Here is a 21,484-nt window from a genome sequence, read left to right as displayed (position 1 = left end):
GCACATTACAGCAGGCAATCTAAGAAGCCATAAATTGGTAGGCAGCCCTAGATTTACAGTACTTGGCAGTTTCATTTTGATTTATAACTACAAATGATTTCACTCCAGAATACAGCATTTTGCTGAACTACACAGTGTTTCTTGTCACACGGGCAAATAATGTTACAACAGGCTGTATTTAGGGATGTTTTCACCAGGCTCCTCAGAGTTGCCAAATTACTGGGAAGGCAGCAACAATTTTAAAACAAAATCCTTTGAAAAACATTGTAATATATATTATGCTTATAAAACTGTATAAAATCACCAAACCCCTTTGTGTATGTGCAGGACTCCCCTCCACAGAGCAGTTGCTGAACGATCAGCCAAGATTCCCGGCTCAACCACGGTCCCTCCAGGAATGCTACAAAGCGACAGAGCATCTCCAAACCCATCAGTGTTCATCCTATGGGAGTGACTGCAGTTGTCCTCAAGTTATGGAATACTCACTTATTGCATTAAGAATGCCCATGGAGAAGACATCTGCTCCAAACCCTCCCTGCCAAACACGCCCATTGATCCGACTAATGGCTCATTTTCCTGGCATAAGAACTACCTGACTGATACAACATTAAGTGATTATCACCAGCCTAATGCTGCAAGTTAGCTTAAAAGTTTGCTTTAGAAACCACAAGCCAGTGCTACAATGCAGAATCATTTTGGTCATGTGTGCTTGTCTTTCACTTGAAAGCATTTACAAGGGAAGGCAAAGCAAGGCATTGCAGCAGCTTTGCTGGAGACTGGTAAGAAAAATAACTGCCATCTGTTCTGCTACCACAGGAAAAAAAAGATATAACAGTTCAGCTAGAAACACATTTCAATGTGCTGCTGAATGACTTTATCACAGTTTTAGAAAAATATATACAGATATTTTTTTAAAGCAATTTCACTACAGCTTGCAATTTGCTACACAATACCAACTCTGATGTAATGACACATTCAGCTGCTAAATAATAAAAATTCTATTCTTTCATCTCAGTTCTAGTTTTCTTCAAGTCCAACCTTTGTCAGAGCTGAATACTACTATTAAGAAGATTGTGCCCACAGAAGGAATCCAATCATGATATAATAAAACTATGAAAATAGAAGCCAAGTATTTAAGACTAAATTCTCTTGTTATTTTGAAGAAGTCTTCTTAATGAAGAGAGCAGCACTCCCTCTTTCAGACACATTCTGCCTGCAGAGGTACCATCATAGCAGATGCTAAATGCTGTGGGTGGGGGGTTGCTTGGCTCTGAACCCCCAAATCCAGCTGTGGATATGATCTCTGAGGCTGTACAAAATTTCAGTTATCCACAATAACTGACTTCTCCACAGCCCCCAACAATGCTTGGGTATCAAAATGTAATGACTATCTTATTTTCTCGAGCTCTTTCAACTACTGGCATGTCTTTTGGGGTTTTTTCAGCCTGACATGAAAATTTCCTCATTGACTTTACTTATAGCACATGCACAAAGTCAGAGTTGAAAATATGTTTGAATGTCCTACTGTAGATAGTGATGAGCAGAGTCTGGAGACAAAGGTGAAGGGAGCTGTGCTGGTCCTCTGGACACTGCAGAAGGAGGGGTCACAGCACAAAGCAGACTTTTTACCTTTCCCTTGACTTTAATTTCCATAATCTCAAAAGACAGATCCTTGTGTATATGTAAAATTGTTAAGAACACCTTAGGATTAGCTAGAGAAAAATCAGTGAAGAAATACTAGACCTGAGGGGTGTGATTTAGTGTCATCAAAGCCATCAGCCACGAATTGTGCAGGGTGAGGATGAGCGACTGAGCTAACAAGCACCTCAGCCAAATTAGATGTACACTGCAGTTCTGAGCTACACTGATGCCTCACAAATCACAGGATCTGAGTGGCAAATACCCTGCACAGCATCTGTGCATCAAACTACATCAGGCATTTTACATTATAAGGTTAAAAGAAAAGTCCACTGAGGACACAGTTGCACAGCCTTACACCTCCCTGCTCTTAATTCAACATTCACATTGCAAAGCCAGTTCCTATTGAAAAATTCTTCTGGAGCTTATGATATTTTTCCCTCTCCTATCATGACATAAAAAAAAAAAGGTAATTAAATGTGTTTGTTTTAAGCCATTCCAGCAGCTCATTGAGCCCTTTCTATCACTTTACTGAGTCTAAAGAACATGCACAGCCTCAGGCCCAAGCTCAGTTCTCACTGCAGCTGCCTCCAAGACAACAAACAAACCAGATGTGTCCCCTTAGCTGGGGACCAGAACAGTTTCACCTGAACATATTTGCAGTTTTGCCTGCAGACAATGAAGGAAACATTATTCTCTTCCTACCCCCTCAACCTTCATCTTCAGGATCTTCTTTTGATAGTAAGAGGAAACTTATTCTCTCAAAGAGAGTGAGAGTTAATAACAAGAAGAATCCAGGGTGGAATAGACGTCAAGGCATTTCATTAATTTAAAGCAACACCTTAACAATTTCAGTAGTACTTCACATAATGTGTGTAATGAAGGAGGGAATGCTGCAAGAAACCTGCAGCATCCTCACTCCTACAGGTGCATGGAATTGGTAGCACAGCAGCCATTTTGGTTGCAAGAAACAGTCTGGCTTTTAAAAATTAATATATTCTTTACAAGACACATTTTTGTCAGAAACAATAGTGCAAAGTGTCACTCTATTTGAAGCAAGTCAAAAGTAATTTCTGTCAGTTTGGCCAAGTGAGCAACAGCTGAAGGTTTGAACTGGATACCCAGATTCCACACCCCCACCCAAAACTACAGGAAAGCACCTATTTTGTAAAAAGAACATCTATTTTTGGAAAACAAACATGTATTTCTCTGGAGTGGTATTTTGAGAGGCTGGATAAGACTTTTGGAAGCTTTTCAATCCTATAACTCCTAACAACACATCAAACATCCAAACAAACAAATTAAAACCCAGACGAGAGCACTGGCTGCCATAAGCAGCCAGCCAGCAAATCCCTTCTCAGTGGAAGTGTACATTCACATACTCTGGGAACACGCTCTGCTATGCTAATCATGTTGGTTTAGAATAAATATGTCAGGAGCAAGCCAGGCCAAAGCAAATTACCCCTTTTTCTCTGTTCTTTTTTCTTTTTTTTTTTCCCCCCCGACAACCAACTTTAATCCTGCTTCAATTCCCAGAGTTGAAAGGATCCATTACTATTTTCAATATTCCAGACACAAATGTTTTGGTCAAGTATTAAGACTTGTAGGCAAACCCTGCCTGCTTTTGCTTTTCAGGCTGGTGAACTGATGCACCGAAAGGCAGAAGTTTTAAGGAGTTTTTAAGTCTTACAGAATTGAGCCTCTTAACCTTTGAGCACATAAAGAAGTTTTAGCGATTTAAAACACACTTCACACAGGGAGAATGCACAGTGACTCAGCCTCATTACTCATTACACAGACACATCACTTACCACATACTGTGAGGATACAGGGAGATGACATCTGCTTGGCTGGCACAGGAGCAGGGATGATGCTCCAGGGTTTCCAGATGCTGCCAGCCAGAGGCCAGGACTGTACATGGAATTTTTGACCAGAGCTCCAAAGCCACAGACACCCACAGCACAACCCAGGGCTGCCAAGCACAAGGCTTTGTGTAAAAAGGGGGCTCAGAAGCTCCAGAAAGCTTGGCTCCACCCAAGATTTTATGGCTTCCAGGTGTGCCCTGGGCAGCCAAAAAATCAGCCCCAAGTGGGTACAGCTGTGAGTGCCAGGCATGGGAATCACCCAGCTTGGCTGGGAGCGTCAGTTCTGGGCACTGAGACAACCTGCTGGGGAGTTTGAACTGGGCCTTTGAGGCAGCAAAATTTTATCAACCCTATGCCTCAAACAAAACATCTCTCGTTGAGTCATATCAAAAAAAAACCAACACCACAAACCCCAAACCAAACCCCAAGCCTTAATTCCTGACCAACCCTCTGACTGGATGGCGTGGGCTGAACTGTTCAGGGAATCTCTGTGTTAGTTCTTATAACAATTATCTCAGGGACAGCACAGAAGAGCAGATGTGGGAATAACCTCTGGCAAAGCCAGAGGCCAAAATAAAGTTATTTGCACCAAAAAACGATGTTTGTTTCTTGACATGTACAATGATTAATTTACGTTTAATTTTTAAATTTTACACGTCCCAGAATTATGAATAATTTCATTTTTATTTGTCTTACAATACTCTTGGAAAAATGGATGTTTTATAATATTTTAAAGCAGTATTTTTGAAAGGGAATAACTCATCTTTTTTGGGTGAAACTTGAAGTTTATTTCTGAGAACACAGCCTATCAGAAAAGAGGGGCACACTATATTTTAATAAGCTGTATTATATTTCTGTATAAGATAATGACTAAAACTCAGAAAAACAATTGAGAAATTATAATTTAAAAAGGCAAATTACATCAACTTTTTTCTCCCAATTAATATTTGGCTTATCTCTGCCAGCTAGAAACACCAAAATATCAACAGCTTTTACAAGCAAGACTAAGTCTGTGCTTTTATGTGGTTATATTTGATCATCCTAGTGCAAATTCAATTGAAGCTGTAAATGAACTTTAGTAAAGACACAAAATGCACTAGGACTCATTCATTTCAAAGAAAATTTACAATGAGTATGCTACTCTGCTTCAAGACCAGTTATTCCCAAATGCACATACGATAAATTGTCAGATAAGCCTCGATGGGTTTAGTGCAATCACAAATCAGGTTTCTTCGAATACAAGTTGGTAGGCTGTTGCTTTGAAAGTCCTGCCAAAGTTTTGGGAGGAAGGAGACAGTAAGCAGAAGTTCCTCCTTAGGCTTTAGAACTTATTCAGTAATTTTATTGGACAAGAAAACCCAAAGGAGGTTTTGTTAGGTGAGTTTTCAAAGGTCTGGTGCAAATAACAGCAGAAAGTTTCTCAGAACCCTCCAGCAAATAAGTTACACAATTTCTACTGACAGAAAGTATCAGGTAAACAAAGAGTGAGATTGGTACTGTCTCTTCTTGTTGTTTAACTCACTGGTTCAGTGATGCTACACAAACCTAGAATTCTGTTCAATTCATGTTGCAAATTACTTGCAGCGCTCCCCTACCGGTTTTTCTGTGCCTAAAATCATACAATTACTTGCTCCAGGTCCTATCTGAACAGCGTTGAGCTGGTCAGGAATTTTTTGATAAAACAGGCCTTTGAAACAAAAGACTGACTTGATGAAACCAAATTATTTCATGGAGATAAACTGGTTTTGCTAAACTTTTACATTGTGAATGGTGGTGTGCCAGTTTCTCTCGGGCTGCAAGTGGTCTTGAGGACTCAAGGCTGGGTTTTGGCACATTCCCTGACATGTAAAGTGCTACAGAGACAGAAACTCTTGACCCTATTTCCTCTACTTCCAACACAGAAGCCTGAAAGCCCTCAGAGCTCTGGTCCTCGCTGGGCTGGCTGCATGAAAGACCATTTCTTCCCAGAGGTCTCTTCCAGAGATCACTGCCATGAAGCAAAAGCCATCTCCCCATCCCCACGGTTAGCAGGTCCCTGGAAGGCAGGTTTGAGTTAGGCACCCATGGGTGGGCCCACCTACTGCAAAGTCTCTTCAGGTAAACTTGTCTTCAGGTGTCTGTTGTGTACATTAGTTTTCAATCACAGCCCACATGGAAACATTCCTCAGGACTGGGATTAACTTCATCCATCTTTCTTTCTTTCCAGAGCTTACATCAACCCAGAATTCCTGAGTCACGTACAACTATTTCAAGCCTTATTAAATAAAATTGAAAACTTCAGTGCACCAGAGTATTTGTGCTTCCTGAGAAGCTGGAAGGATCTCTGACAGAGTAAACTTCCTGAAGCTGGAACAATTCACTGTGGGAAGAGTTTAAAATGTACTGCCTGTACCTTCTCCATGCCTTATGAACAGGTTGTTCTTGTCTCTCTGGAGGAAGCTTATCACACTGAAGATAAAACCCAGCAGTACCTGCCTGTTTTTATCTTTTCTTTGCATAAGTTGTTTCTCTTGTTCTTAAGGAAAAGAATGACAAAGCTGAAACATGTCAGTAGAAATGGCAATGCTCTCTTCTCTCTTCGTATCATTTTGTTATTCTGTTTATTAGAATTAAGAGCTTGGCCTTGTTTCTACAACCTTTCATATTTTTCACAAGAGTTGGATATACCTTGAGCCTCTGGCAGTCAAGCTATGTGAGGAAAACAGTCTACACTTGTTACCTTGAAAAAAAAAAGGTACTATGCTATTGAATCAGATACAGACTCCTTATTTAATACAAACACTGTAAAATGAGAACAGACATATGATTACAGCAATTTCTCTACCTGGATTTTACATCTTCACATACAAAGAATAATAACATGCAGAGCTGCCTTGCATTGCAGCATCATCCCACTGCACTTACATACTGCCACTTCCTTTGATTTCCACATTCAAAGAAATAATTTCAACTATCTGACTGTACTGAGGTTATTGATTACTTCCTCTTGCTGCCTTCATATCTGTTCCCCAACAGATCTGGCTTAAAAGAGCCATAAAAAATAAAAGGGCCAGTCCTCACTGTACCATGGGATATTTGCAAAGGTTCTTAATGGGGCTTGACAGTGACTGGGGACCCTTCAGGCAGAATGAGGCTCCTTCAAGACTTTCTTACTTGAATACTCCACTTGCTGTTCTTTCAAACAGTGACACCAATGAGATTATACTGGGAATTAAATCTGTCCATTGTGGAGAGCACCAGCAGCCACAGGAGTGTTTCCAGAAGGCAGGTTGTACTCAGAGGATAAGAGTTGGAGATGACAAATTTAGGGAAGAGTTAAAGGAAAAAAATCTCAGCTGTTGAAGTGCAAGTGTATCAGGTGTCATTCCAGTGAAATGAAAACCAGGTACTTCCAAGGAAAGAGGAAGAGTCAAGCCTTTATTTGTTACCAACAGTAAGAAGGCAATATCAAATAAGCATGGGGGATACAACACACCAGAAGGAATTTCTCAGTTAGATATAGGGAAGGCTGAAAGTTTTGGTATAGCAGCATGTTTTGCAAGAAAAACCCTGACCTATCCTGCAGGGAAAATGCCCTGAAGATTCTTGCATGGATCCCACTAAGCCCAGCCAGAAACCAGTTCTTGAAAGAGAATAAAGTCTTGGGGCTCAGGATGCTCAGGGTTGTTGGTTCTGCAAGGTAAAGGACTCTTATTTTTTATTTTCTTGTGCATTTTAAAGGAACAGAGGATCTGGAAAAGCTGACAGAGATTCTGAGGACTTAGAAGGCCAGAAGTGCTGAGATGATTTCTGAGATCCAGCAACACCGAGTCAGAGAACCCCTGACTGCAACTACTTGAGCAAGGCTACTCAGCAAACAGCAAGGTCTGCGTCTAAACAGATATAAATATCATTATAAATACTCTTAAACTGCCAAGACAACTCCTTCTGCACAGTATCAAGGTCTCTCAGTACAATTATCTTCCTGAGATGTTATTCCTGGCTTTAGTTATTCCTGGACTAAAAATGCTAAGATTGTTTATTAAGGCTATTAGAGAAGCACATGGATTTCTGCCTTTGAGCACTTCAACACATAAAAATGGGGTTTGAAAGTTCCCCTTACAGTCTTAGCTAACAGATTATGGTGCTTACAGGCAATTTATTTTTAAATTTAATTTCTAGATGATTTTTAACTTTCAGACCTAATATATATGCTCAACAACTGCACAGCCGTGTGTAAACAGGCAAGGTGCACAAAGGAAAAGAGCCAAAACAAAAAATCCATATGAACAAAAAATCCCAGTGTTCTTAAAAGTCATTGTGCTCTCCTGAATAAATAACACAGCTTCTAAACTCTGCCTGTTCTCATGAATTTTCATAAGAGAATTATTTTCCTTTTCATCATTATTTTTCTACTAACATAAAAAGGAATCTCAGGCACTAAACTATGTAAAAATAAAATGAAGTGCCTTGAATTTCAGAGGAGGAGGGGAGATAGCAGGAAGTTCATAATTAAAGCTGAAATCTTCCTCCCCACTCCTTGGTTTGTAGGAATCTTCAGCAGCCACTTCTGAGCCCTGGATTTCTCATGCTGAGATGCAGAAACTTGGCACTGAGCACTTAAAGGTGAGCTGTGCAGCAAATGTAATGCTTTTTTTTGGCCACTAGCCTTTCTTCCCTTCTCTGACAGCCTATGGTTTTTTTCCCTGTTCCCAAAAAAGAATACATTCTAACAGGACAAAGGTACCTTTGCTCTGCCCAGGATCCATTTATTTTGATATTAAAATAATGTATTGACCAGGTCTGCCTCCTCCTGCTGGCAGAGCTTGCCAAGGTCTCCCAGGAAGCTGAATTGCTGATGGTGTGTGAGATTAATCTGAGCTGTCAGGTTGGTTTGGGGAGGAAAGCTGATCCTCCCTCACTATGCCCTGTTCCATGCAATTAGACAGCTTCAAAATTGTTTTCACTGCATGTGGCAGAGCAGTCTTGTCCCACCACTTCCCTGCTCCAGCTCATATTTCTAGTTCCAGGGTTGAACCCTGGGTGGCCTCAGCTGTGCAGACACAAAGGTGCAGGTCACTTAGTGAGGCTACAGATCAGGGCAGATTTCTTGGCAGCATTTAATGACTCTGTAAAGTTCCAACACGACTCTCCCAGGAGCTGAGGACAGAGAAGCTTTCAAACCATCCTCGTTCTTGGCCAAATGCAGAGGGAGGTCTGTGAAGTTTAACACCATCCAAACTCCAGTGTCTCATGTCTCTGCAGACATTCAGCTGTTTGGCAGGATGAAACCATCGGGACAAATTAAGGGGCTGAAATAGGAGGCAAACCCACCCCGGGATCTTCACCAGCTCTGTGTCCCTCAGTACAGTTCATAACCCAGCCTTATTTATTCAGTCACAGTCAACACAGTCCTTAATTTCATATTCCAAAATGCCCTACTGCCCAAAAAAGTGAGAGTTTGGTTGGGGTTTTTTTGTTGTTGTTTTCTTTTCTGGAGGAAAAAGGTTCAGAAAATCTTATTGTCACTTTGCAACTGCAGGGGAAAAAATCAACACCCTCCCCCCAAAGCATCCTTAGACAGCTCAGCTGAGTTCTGCTTCATTATGTTGCTTTTGCTTTTTCTTGAGGCGAATAACATGCAATCCACACCACAAAAAATTGACATATTGCTGGTAGGGATGAGAAAGTAAATGAATTTTAAAAAATATTGTAAAAATTCTTGCCCTTAAGGCACTAAACCAAATGTTTCTCTTTAAAAATGACTGCACTGTACTTCTGCTGTGTGAATACTTGCTGCCATGGTGCAAACAATCAGTTACAAGCTGTGCTAGCAAAATATTTGCCCCTTCTGACACATTTTATTATGAGGGAGGCTTATTAAATTCTCAAGAAATCTACAGCAGATTAAGCTGTTGAGGATTTTTACAATTAGCATTGATTACCTAAGAATTCATGTGTGATTTCTGAATAGAATTGGCTTGTCAAACAAAAGACAATTTAAAAAAAAAAATCAATCCCAAAGCCACCTCCAGAGTGTAGTCAAAATCCACTATACAAGGTTGGTTTGGGGAAATAATCAGAATGCAGTTTCCTATGTCAGAATAAAATGAATGTTAGTAAAATGGATGCAAACCAAATCAGTTATAAATACTATAAGGAGCCAGGTAATTTTAAAAACCCAACCTTTTTAGCATCTAAATAGGCTAATGCCCCTGTTGCTTATTCAGCACTGCTGATTTAAGAGAGCTCAGTACTGTGAATGTCTAAACATTCTGCTGCATTTCTCAGCGTATTCAGTGCTGTCTGTCTGCTTAGTTGATGCTGGAGATGGAGCTCATAATATCCCTACCATTCCCAGCTCTCAAATGAGGCCATCAAGAGCATTACCCATCTTCCATCAGGCTGGGTCTTAATGAAAGGTGACTGCAGCTTAAAGGAAGGTCCCAGCTGAGAGACAGAATTTACATAATCACGTTAATTTATGATGCACATGATCCAGTGTGGAGACAGCACGTGGTGCAACGCACCTTGAGGAGAAATTTGAAGCTGAATGCAATGGACACACTTGTGGAAACCGCCGGACACGCGTTTCGGGAGGTACTTCCACTGAGTTATTAAGATTTCACTTTGCTGTGCCCTTGAATCACGAAGCCTGGCAACCACACAGTTCCAACCCCCCTTTGTTCCCATGTTCTTTGAGCATGCAGCTCCACAGGTTCCCCACCATGGAGGCTCCAGCTGCCATCAAAAATGAGACGTAGCTGCGTGTTTATACTTTCGGAAGTCTCAGCGTTTTACAGCAGCTTCCCCAAAAGTCGATTTTACCATGTTAAAAAGTAAGAGTCAGCCAGTGGCACACTTAGACAGGAAGCATAACATTACCTGGGACTTTAACAGGTTTTGTAAAAAAAAAGAAAAAAAAAAAGAAAAAAAAAAAGAAAAAAATTAAATACTTTGATGCTGAGTTATTAAATAGGAATCAGTTTTGTGCAGATAGTGTTGTTGGCTTAGGATGTGCCCCCTTACTTTGAATCACTCAAATTTCACTTCAGCACACATTTCCCTTTGTTTATTGTGCAGTGGTCACCTACACATCTATGTTCTCACCACTCTGATATTGTTCCATTTCATCCTTTGTAGTGCTCTCCTGAATCAACCATCTCACTCTCAAGAAATGGTCACTCTTTGGACCACATTTTTCTGGTTTACTGAGCTCTGTTCCTGTGAGCTCTCAGGTGGCTTTCTCTGCAGTTTGTCTTTCCATCTCCTTCCCTCCACTGCCCTTCAGCTACTCACTTTTGAGTTCTTGGACTTTATTCTTATTCCTTCTACCACTTCTCTGCTGCTGTGGTGGAAGTTTAGAGATTGCACTAATTTTTTCACTGCAAATTAATCCCATTCTTTTTCCCCCAGTGTTGTTGCATTTCTTCATAAAATACCCTTCCTCTCTCCAATCCCACTGTCTGTGGTCTGCCTTCTGCCTGACTGGCATCTGTGACTCTCTCTTCCAGCCCTATTTTCTCAAGATCTGATCAGCTTGTTAAAGGAAAATTTTATAAAATTGTGAGAAAATTGCGATGCCCTTTCCTACTCACTCTTGTATTTAACCATTTTAATCCCAGTCTTTCAGCATGACCACTCTGCTCTGACCTCCTTCCCACCCAATCTCCTTTTCCTTGCACTTTTCCCCTCCTACCTCTGAAACTTCCTTCTGCTTCATTCAACCTCAAAAATGAGGCCCCTTGGAGAAGCAGTTATTTCTTCATCTACTCTTGACTGTTCTTTCCCTCTCTGCTAGGATGTATCATATTAAGTATTACATTCTCTCTAAGTGGTATCTCAATACCATTTTGGTGCTTTACCTGTAATAGTCTAGTCTTGCCTTTCTACACTTCAGTCCTTGGAAGTCTGAGAAACTTTACAGGTGTTGGCTCTGGGTTATCCTTCTGTCCCTTTGTCCAATTATTGTCATTTCCTCTCAGGAACACCTTGTCCACATTGGAAGCTCACTATGCCAAAACCAAACATACCATATTTCTTCTCACAACAGCTTCTCTGTTTTCCAGTTGCTGTTTCCCTCTCATCACATTTGTTATCTGGACTTACTCTTTAATTCTAGTGATCCTAACTTTTCCCCTGCCTTTTGGAATTTAGCAGAGAGCCCTTTAAACAGGTAACCAGACCACTGAATATGAGTAACACTGAATCTTCAGCTTGTATTTCCTGACCAAGTGTCTACAGACAATTTATCTCATCTTGATTGTGATCCCGAGGTGTCAGTGCCAGTGCTGTTCTGTCCCCAGCTGTGAGGAGGGCAGGGCTCCCATTTCAGCACTCAGCACACTGCTGGTGTGCTGTGAAGGGCTGCAAATGAACAGCTCCCATCGTGTTCATCACAAACTACACGAGTTTCTGAAAGGACTATGAACCCCAGTTACACAGGCAGTTGGTCCAAAACCAGGCACAAAATCCTGAACTAATGAAGGAACTAAGCAACAAACCCCTCTCCCTTAGCTAAGCTGAAGTATTATTGCAAATGAAAAATTTATACACGCATAAAACATAGAGGCTCCAGAAATTAAGTATGGATGAGGTGCTAAGCAGGACTGACTGCAGTGTAATTCAATTTGGCAGTCCTGGGCTTCAGGTAAACTGGATTAGCTAAGACTGAAAAAATGTGTCAAAGGACTTGAAAGAGATTTAAAGCTGGATGAATGACCAGAATAATGGCACACACATTACAACGTGTGGCAACGAGGAATGGACAGCATAATTTAGAGAACAAAACTATAAAATGTCCTTTTTGTTCAACATGAGCCATCAACTTAAATGCCATTAAGGTACAAAGACAGAATTTATAAAAAAGAGGGAAGAAAAAGCAGAGGATATATAAGTTTTCTGTCTGCTCAGTTGCCTTCTGGGCAAGGCAAGAGACCAGATGTGAGTTTAGAGGAGCAGGTTTGAGTCTTTGTTAGTGTTTTCATCTCTTTTTAACCAACCCTGTTCTCTTGACTTCTTAACTCATTAAACAAACAAACAAAAAATACTTACATTATGTTTTACTACCAAGGTTAATTAGTCTTCCACAGTTGATGATCACTGATTGTAACAACCAACTAATTAGAATGGTTTGTTTTGTTTCATAAAAGAAGATGGATTGTGTGGTGATCAAAGCTAAAGGCTGGATAAATCAGTGGAGCCAAATTCCCAACTGTCACTCCCCATACATATTAAAGAACATTTTCCTAGATATTATCATAATAAAGCTGTGACAGAGCTGCAAGAACAAAACTAACATGAGCAGACCATATTGGTTCTTACAAATTACCAGTAAGCAAGAAAAAGTTGCAAGGCTCAAAATTTTCGCCAGTGAAAGGAAAAAGAAAAAGGGGAAGCAGAAGAAAAATCGAAAAGATTGCAAGAGAATTTGAAGTCATAAGGTTGCATTCTCCACCAGTGGCAGCTTAAATGTTACTTCACAACAAAATAGGTTAAATTTGAGTGTGGACAAGTGAAATAACTTAAGTAGTTCAAATATCTTCCACAAGACCTTTACAAAACTATTCCTTTCTAGCAGAGAGTGCTACGTGAAAAATTTACAGATTATTGATTCGGTCAAATTGGGGCAAAATTGTGACTACAGTAGAAAACTCCTCTAACCCAAATCTTAACTGTTGTGACAGTCCTTCCTCAAATCCCTCAAAAAAATTGGCTTCACAATAGTTTAGGCCCGAGGACAAATAAAAATACCTAAAAATAAACAGGAGAGAAAATCTATCAATGAACATAACTGGGATTTCAATGAAGTGCACAGCATGCTTTAGCCCTTGGTTCTATCTTCTTTCTTTTGAAAAGTAACATCATTTTGAAATTTAACACAGTTGTAAAAGAGCCTTAAGGCACAAAAATTGTGCTTTATTTTAAAACTGCATTTTATTTTTAGGAATATGTTTATTCAGATGTGTGAAAAAACATAAGCCCTCATTAAGGGACAAAATAATTTCTTTTCAGAGGGCAGATCTAGACAGGGGAAAAGTACAAAGACTGCCAGAGAATATTTATTTCATGCCAAGTTTTGCTGCTAGAGTTCAAATATAATACAAGTGAAACACTGCAGTAGTTAAGAGTGATCACATCACTGATGTTCACAAGATTTGTGAGCTTTTTCCCTCCCTGAATCCTGCAGGTGCAGTAGCAAGTCCTTAGAACATTCTGAAGCATTTGCTCTCCCTGGAAAAGTATGAAGAGAGATAATAATAGAAATTGCCTGTTCTTCAGTATGCAAAGAGAATTCTGAGAAAAAAAAAGAAAAGGTGAGTTGAGGGATATTGGAAAAGTCTACTTTGCAATATCCACTTATTAAAGATCCTGTGCCAGAAAATGGAAAAGAATGGAGACTGAGAAAGTTTTTTAGTAGTTGGCATTAATCAGAAAGCAGTGAAGACCCAGGCAAAGGATTTCATCTTTCAGAAATTCTAATACAATATGTTTAATTTCTACCACTGTAGGAATAAAACACGAAAGCAGCAATGCTGGATCACTTCCAAACAACAAAAAAAGGAGAGAAAATATCTCTGGATACCTTTCCAGGAACAAAGCCATGCTCTGTCTCTAGAGATAATAATGAAAAAAAAAGTCTTATTTTCTCTAGGTGCAAATGATAATTGAATACTTGAGTCGGTTGGGGATAAATATATGCTATAGGCTCTCTTCACAACCTTCACATAACATAAATTTATCACACCCCCAAGACAGGAGGTGGTGACTCCCCCAGTCTGATTTGACTGACATCTCAAAGGTGGGACACTGGAAAGTCACGGAGTGGATTTTATTTACAGCAGCAGCACAAACCCAGTCAAGCCTGAATCCCAGTTGAGTGCCACGACCATCAGGCTACTGAGTGAATTTTGCATAATTAATGAAGGGACCAAACCCCTCCTCCAATTAACATCAAGGGAGTGGGGAATAAAAACTGCAGACTTTCAGGGCAAGCCATAAAGAGAAGTCAATAACCACTCGCCAGAAGACCCAGAAGAGTGTTCTGCCTGAGAACTTCTTTTCACATTATAGATTCAAGGTCCCTTCACCCTCCTACTCACATTTCTGAGGTGAGAGACTTTCTTGTCAAAAACTATTCTTTACATTCCTAGAAAATGTTTTGCTGAATTGACAGGAAAACCCTTCTGGTGGATGACTCCAGAACACGTCTCCTCAACGCTTAAAGCCTGTTCTCATTTGAAGCTCATTTCTGTTTCCACTTTCTCAAAATGTTCCAGTGTTAAAAAAATCACAGCAGGGAACTGAGTAAAAACTGGGACTGCCAAAGCTACACAGACAATTCTACAAAGTTAAGAGCTAATCCAAGAACATGAAACCCCCCACAGTTCAAAGTACTTTATCTAATTGCCATATTTGATTTCATAGAGGTGGTAATTTTACACTGACTGCAATGCAAGCTTTCTTATTTTTTTTTAAATATACTAATTGGAGTAGAAAATAACTCCGTGGAATCTGTCAGAAATTTTGACTTTTTAAATTGCAGTTACTGAATATCCTGTATTTACTTGCAATGAATCTTTCAGGGTTTCATTGTGAGAGTAGAGAACATAAATACAATAATTCAAAACAAACTGAAGGCTTGATACTTCTCTCGTAACTAATTTGAAAACTTGTTAATCTTCCTGCCCCTGCTATTCCACAAAGGTTTAATAGCACAGATCTGTAGAAATGTTTCCTGATAATTATGCTCCATTAATGTAACAGAATCTATCATGATATATTTGCTATTTATTTATTTATTTATTTATTTATTTATTTATTTATTTATTTATTTTAGACAGTCAGTTAAGTGGTTAGAATGAATATACAGATCAAAGATATCACAGAATCAGAGAATAATTTCACTTGGAAGGGACTTTTTAAATGTCATCTAATCCAACCCCCCTGCAATGAGAAGGGACATCTTCCACCTCCCCTTCATCTATCACTGAATGTACAAAAAAGAAAGGTGACTGTGGATCTTCCAAACATTAAATGACCCTGTAAAATTCCAACTCTCAGACTTGTAAGCAGGAGATGGGTTTTAACAAACCCCTGTTTCCCTGTTGAGCACAGTGAATGTAGCAGCTCAACATCATTTCAAGGGGCTGCCTCCTCACCAGCTCCAGAGCACCAAACCCTGAGGCTGAGGGATTCTGAAATGATAACTCTTTTGAGTTTTAAGGAGCTGTGAAGGGGACTGTTATGAGATGAAATTTGATCTTCTGATTACTGGCTCTGAGAATTTAACAGGGACTTTCACAGCAGGTTCGAAGGAGTCAGAATGAGAGGAAGAACACAAAGCACAGAAAAGATTTTCCTTCTTGTCAGTTTTGAAGTTCCAATATCTGATCACCTCTTCCAATAATTAGAGCACAGAGGAATTTGGCATTGGTGATAGGGAGTGTAATTACAACACACATTGACATTGGGTGTTTCCTTCTTTGACTCCTCTGGCTGCACAATAAGAAATGCAAAATATTGCACAGAAATATAAGGATTTTTTTCTGACTCACTTTCTAAAATAGAGAAGATGCCCATGGGAATTCAATTATTATATACTACAGGACTGGTTTAAATCTAGAGATAGAAGCAATATGTCTTTCAGAAGCATGCTAAGGTATTACTCTTTCTGCCTAAAAGGTTTATGGCTCAGCATTGCCTTCCTGTAGGTAATTTGGAAGTGGAACAGTGATACCTTAGCAGACATACTGAAAGGAGCAAAATATTTTGGGTTGATTTCTAAGTATCATTAGTACTGCCTGCACACAGAGCTTTAAACAGACTGTGCTTTGGTGGTTCATGTCCATAAATAATGTCACTTGTGGTTCACTGGTTGAATTAATCTGATACAAAAGGCCTAAATTGAAAATCTGCAGGTTCAACTCTTGATGAGCTCTGGCAAAGCACTAAGCAGGCAATCATAAGCTTATTAATGAAAAGAGAATGATATAAATTGAAATATTAAAGAAGCAGGAAGTCATAGCTTAAAAGTTAATTTTGATAACATAACTTGCACCAAATAAGAAAATGATTGATGTAAGAAGCTCCCTTTTATTGTTTTCATGTGCTATTTCTTTCCAAAGAGTGCCATTAGATGGAACTGCATAGATATGAGAGGGATCAAACACCTCAGACTACCTTTCTCAATTCCATATTTTAGCTGACATTCATGTCCCTGTTGCTAAGCTGGTTTGGAACTGGCAAACCTCTGTGGAAATGTCTTCACACTATAACTTTTTGGCAAGCTTTAACTCCAGAATGAAAGCCAATTGCTGATGAATTCCTCAGGGTGGTCTTGGATGTGGTTTCATCAGTTTGCCTGGTGAAGTTTTGTGCCTGAAATGCTGAGGGATGCTGAAGGAGAAAAGAAATTCAGCAGAACTCTGCTGAAAACCATCTCAGCTTTGGAAGGGCCAAAGCTTCCCACCCACCAGAGCCACACACAGGGGGAAGAGCTGGGACTACACAGGGCAAGAGGTGGAAAAGAAGAGTCTGACCCAAGTGACTGGAAGTTCAGCCTGTTGTTATTGATGCCTTTCACAGCCAGGGAAAGGCTTTAGAAGCAATAAATGGCAAGTCCCAGCAGTGTAATGTTAAAATACAGAACTGTTTTGTCAACAAGAAAGATCAGTCTTCAATCAGTTTAAAACTTGTGTATGTTGAGTCTGCACCACACTGAAAACACAGGGTTGTACAGAGCAGCAAACCGAATGAAAGGCAACATTTTTAAGGCCTAATTTGCAAATTTCACACAAAATGTATTGTTTGCAATATTGACTGCAGTTTGAATGTAAAATGCCATTTGTCAAAATGCAGGTCCTAAAATGCTGCACATTTAATATTGGATGTTGGAAATTGAAGAAAAGCTTTAATAAAATTCCTTTGCTGTAAGCATCAGTCCCAATCTTACAAAAGCAGGGCTTTTATTAGCACTAAAAAGACTTCCAGTGAACACATTCATGTCCTGGGGCTTGTATAGCAAAAACCAGCAATAAATTTAGAATCTCCAGTAAACAGATCATTGTATAAATACAGAATAATTTTCAGAGCATTGGAGGTCATTTGTAAACATTAAATAATAATTTCTGACTGGCTGGATTACTCAGATTTAAGATAGGGATAAACAGCAAAAATACAGGGACATACTAAATATTATTACAAATTTGCTTCCAGCAATTCTACAGTTAAGTTTTTTAACATATAGGAAATACAAAGAGGGTGAATTGGGAAATACATCCTTAATCTACTGGGCTGTTGGAAACACAAAAATATTGCAGATTCCAGGTCAGGTGAGGATTAACATAGAGAAAGTCAGCCAACAAGTCAAGCAAAAATACACCCATGTGTCCTAAAAGTTCAGTGGTCACATGGAATGCTCCTGACAGGAGCACAGAGAGCCTGTGGAACTGTCCCCTTGGGCCCCGCAGCCTCAAAGTCCTGCCTGGGTGTGTTTTAATGAGTGATGACCATGTATGAAGATTGTTTGGAAAAATATTGAAAATCTACGAATTATGAAGCTAATCCACATGGAAAGCCTAAAACCTTCTTACAGGATGAGGATACAAAGGCAGTGAGTCTTTTCCAACTTGATTCATTTGTTCATTATTCATTTGTTGGCAAATCTCGTGACATTTGCCAAGCAGATGACATTTATACCAATTACTGTTTTCATTTCTTGCTCCCTTTAAAATGAGCAAGAGGAGCTTTACAAACAACAAAAAAAGCCAACATCCCTTCTGCTATCAACAGCTCCCAATCCAAGCCAGGAACAGACAAATGCCATGGAGGAGGTGACTGAACTTTTAACTCAGCCTTCTTCCAGATATCTCAAGGGAAACAGGAGCTTTTGGATGCTCACTCAGCTTTGGATGCTGATTCTTGACAAGCTGATAAGAGCTACATCAAGAGATTTATATTTGACCAATTCTGCAGTCTACAAAAGGACCCACTGAGATAGTAAAACCATTGAAGAACAAACTTTATGTTGCCCTTATTTCATCTTTCATATATTCAAGTTTTCCTGCTGGCTTGTGTTCCCTCTGTTCCCTGCACAAACTTACATTCACACTTAACTTTCAGACATGCATTTTCCATCATTATATATTTAACTTTCATATTACTCAGATCTCAGAGCTCTGAACACTGAATTTGATATATAGTTTGTATGTAATGCTGAACTAGGTATAGCTTGCTTTTATTTCAAACTCCCTCCTCCCTCTCCTTTTGCTATCATGTTAATAAAAAATCTTTCATGTTACAGAGAAAAGTAATTTGGGCTATTGTGTGTTTCTATTGAGGATGAAACAAATGTGGAAATGGCTGAGACAGCAAACTGCACATATATCTACCATAGATATCAATCCACAAAACATTAAAGCCAGAACTGTTCTCCAGAAAGCTCAGTTGAGAGCCCACCTGGAATAAGGACTTCCAAATTGCAGACATTCTGCCATGGAAGAATAACCAGAGGTTTAAAGCAGGTATGGATGGAAGAGGCACCTAAAAGAGGGCCTTAATTTCAGAAAAAAAGATGGAAATTTTAACAAGTAATGACTCAGAGTCATTGCAATGACTAAAGATGTGGAAAGAGTTTAAATAGCGGGAAGACAAAGTGATAATTTTGGGTTTCATTTCTTTACTGATCTCAGCAGCCAAACCCGGTGAGCTCTGCTACAAAGGAAAACTGAGACAGGCAAGAGGAAGGTCTTTTTAAGAGAGCTGTTCTATAAGAAAAGACTAAGAACATTTGCCAAGTCTAGCAAAACCATAAAGAGTCATTATTTCAAAATAAATATGCCGAGGAACCATTTAAGAAAAGTCTAGAAGTTTTAGCTGAGCTTGAATAAATTTAGGTTAGATATTAGCAGGTTTCTAACCAGAAAGGTTCTGATACTCAGGATTCATCCAAATGGAGTAGAGAGGGCAATAAACCTTACAATCTTTAAGATAGAACTTGGTAGGCTAATGAAAAAGTTTATTTGATACTGTTGCAGAGGGATTGGACTTAATGATCCAAGAACTCACTCCTGCTCCATTTTCACATACTGCTAACAGCACACAACTAGAAATATTAAGAGCAGGAATATTACAAAGCAGTATTCAACCCATCCAATAATAGCGTCCTTAAATGCACAAACTATTTATAAATGTCAATTAAAGTGCAGAAGATAAGAAGTCATTTTCTTATTCTATTCACTACGAAAACTTCCTGACGATAGCAAGGGGATCCAGAGGGATTGAAGTGGGTTTCAGTGAGTGCTTTGAAACTGGGCTAAAGGAAGGATGCAGCAGGAGAATGTCTCAACAACCACCGGATTTCCTTTGTGTTTGCAGCATCCTCAGAGTAAAGCAGAGCACAGTGAGACAGGAGATACAGAGTAAAAGAAAATGCCCTCAGCAGCAAGATGCCCCCCCTGCAGCCCCGTGCTGGGTGACTGTGAACAGAACACAGCAAATCCCCTGTGGAGAGCAAGAACAAGTTCATCTCCTGCTCTGGCCAATGCAGAGAGAGATGAGGACTCCACGCTCTAACATCCATTATAAAAGAGCTGTGCACCATCACATATTTCAGGAATTACTCATGCCCAGTGAGAGCCAGTCCCTTGCACTGCTCTAACGAGCCGAGGAAGCGTGACCAGCCACGAGGCACAAGTTCTGGGGAGAGAAGTGCAGGGTGGTTAATTGGCCTTGGGATGCAGAAAGTCCAGGCTATCAGGGACAATCTTGGGCAATTTCCATGGCAAATACCTGTGCTCTGCCTGACCATGGTTTCACAGGTGTGCATTTTGCTGTGGTAGTTTGGAAATTCATGGAAATACTAAACTTCCTGGTGCAATATTTGGGCACTTTTTGCTTTGAGTCAGTAACCACATTTGAATTCAGCTTCAGTACTTCAAGTAAGGAAAGTGGATCTTTCCTAAGTTTTCTAATTCTTCGAGGTCTTTTACCTCTGAGTTTTGAAATACACTGAAGTCAACAGCATATCTAGAGCTTGAGAAGGCCAGAAAACAGCCTGAAAAGAACATGAAGCCTTGTCTATTGAGAGGACACACCACAGCCAGCTTCCTCCAGGAAATAATCAACTGGAGGGTTTTCTGTGCAGAAACTCCTGGCAGCAAGTGGGTCACTCCTGACCCAGAACTGGAGGAGCTCATTTCACTGTGAGTGATGAAAGCCAGGCCTTCCACGGATTCTCCCTGTGGTCTCTTTAGTTAAAAGCAATTTAGTGCAGGCAGAGCTGAAACTGAGAAATGGACCACTTGGAGAATGAGACCTACAGTTTACAGATGATCCCGTTCAGCAGAGTAATATCTGCTTTTAAAACCAGTGAGTGCTGTTCCAATACTCAAGCACCTTTGGACTGAATCCCGGGCAGTTACTGATGGAGACTGTCTTGGCAGAAAAGCCATTAACCTTTGGGGGTTCATGCTTAGATCATAATTTTCATATTCAAAATTTTAAAAATAACTGTAATGGGGAATAAAGGATCGTGCCAGACTCTTATGCTGCTCTCTCTTAATAGTCAGTGGTCCCCCTGAGCACTTAAAGATTGATGGCACATCACACCACGTGCTTTCTGACTTATTAAAAGGCAACTTAGCCCACATAAGAAAACAAAAATTCCTGATTTCCACATGTCTCTAACTTGTCTGCTGCAAAATCCCAAGCTTTCTTGTTGCAGGTATCCTTTGTTGTTCAGGCAGTCTGGAGATGAGATATTTTAAAAGCTTTCAGGTTTTCTCTAAGGACTTGCACACACCACTTGCACACTCCTTGCACATCACATTACGTGCTGCATTTGTCTCTGACCTCAAAGGCCCCTCTCTCTTTGATTTTCCTGGCTTCTCATTCAATTTGCTGGACAAACAGCATGAGCCACACATAAACTGTGCAATGTACCGTGAGGGATTAGATATTAGTAAGAATAATAGTCTTTACAGAGTAATGCACTATAGTTT

General features: G+C 39.9%; 1 protein-coding gene across 2 annotated transcripts in view; it reads right to left on the bottom strand.

Annotated features, from left to right (window-relative positions):
• Positions 1 to 21,484, bottom strand: part of SPOCK1 (SPARC (osteonectin), cwcv and kazal like domains proteoglycan 1) — a 264,587-nt gene that overhangs the window by 87,517 nt on the left and 155,586 nt on the right. The window lies entirely within an intron of this gene.

The sequence above is a fragment of the Pipra filicauda genome, unplaced genomic scaffold (assembly GCF_003945595.2).
Source record: "Pipra filicauda isolate LSUMZ 115617 unplaced genomic scaffold, ASM394559v2 scaffold267_size1258537_pilon, whole genome shotgun sequence".
Taxonomy (NCBI): Eukaryota; Metazoa; Chordata; class Aves; order Passeriformes; family Pipridae; genus Pipra; species Pipra filicauda.
Note: the sequence above shows the minus strand (reverse complement) of the source record. Positions and strands in the feature narration are given on the sequence as shown.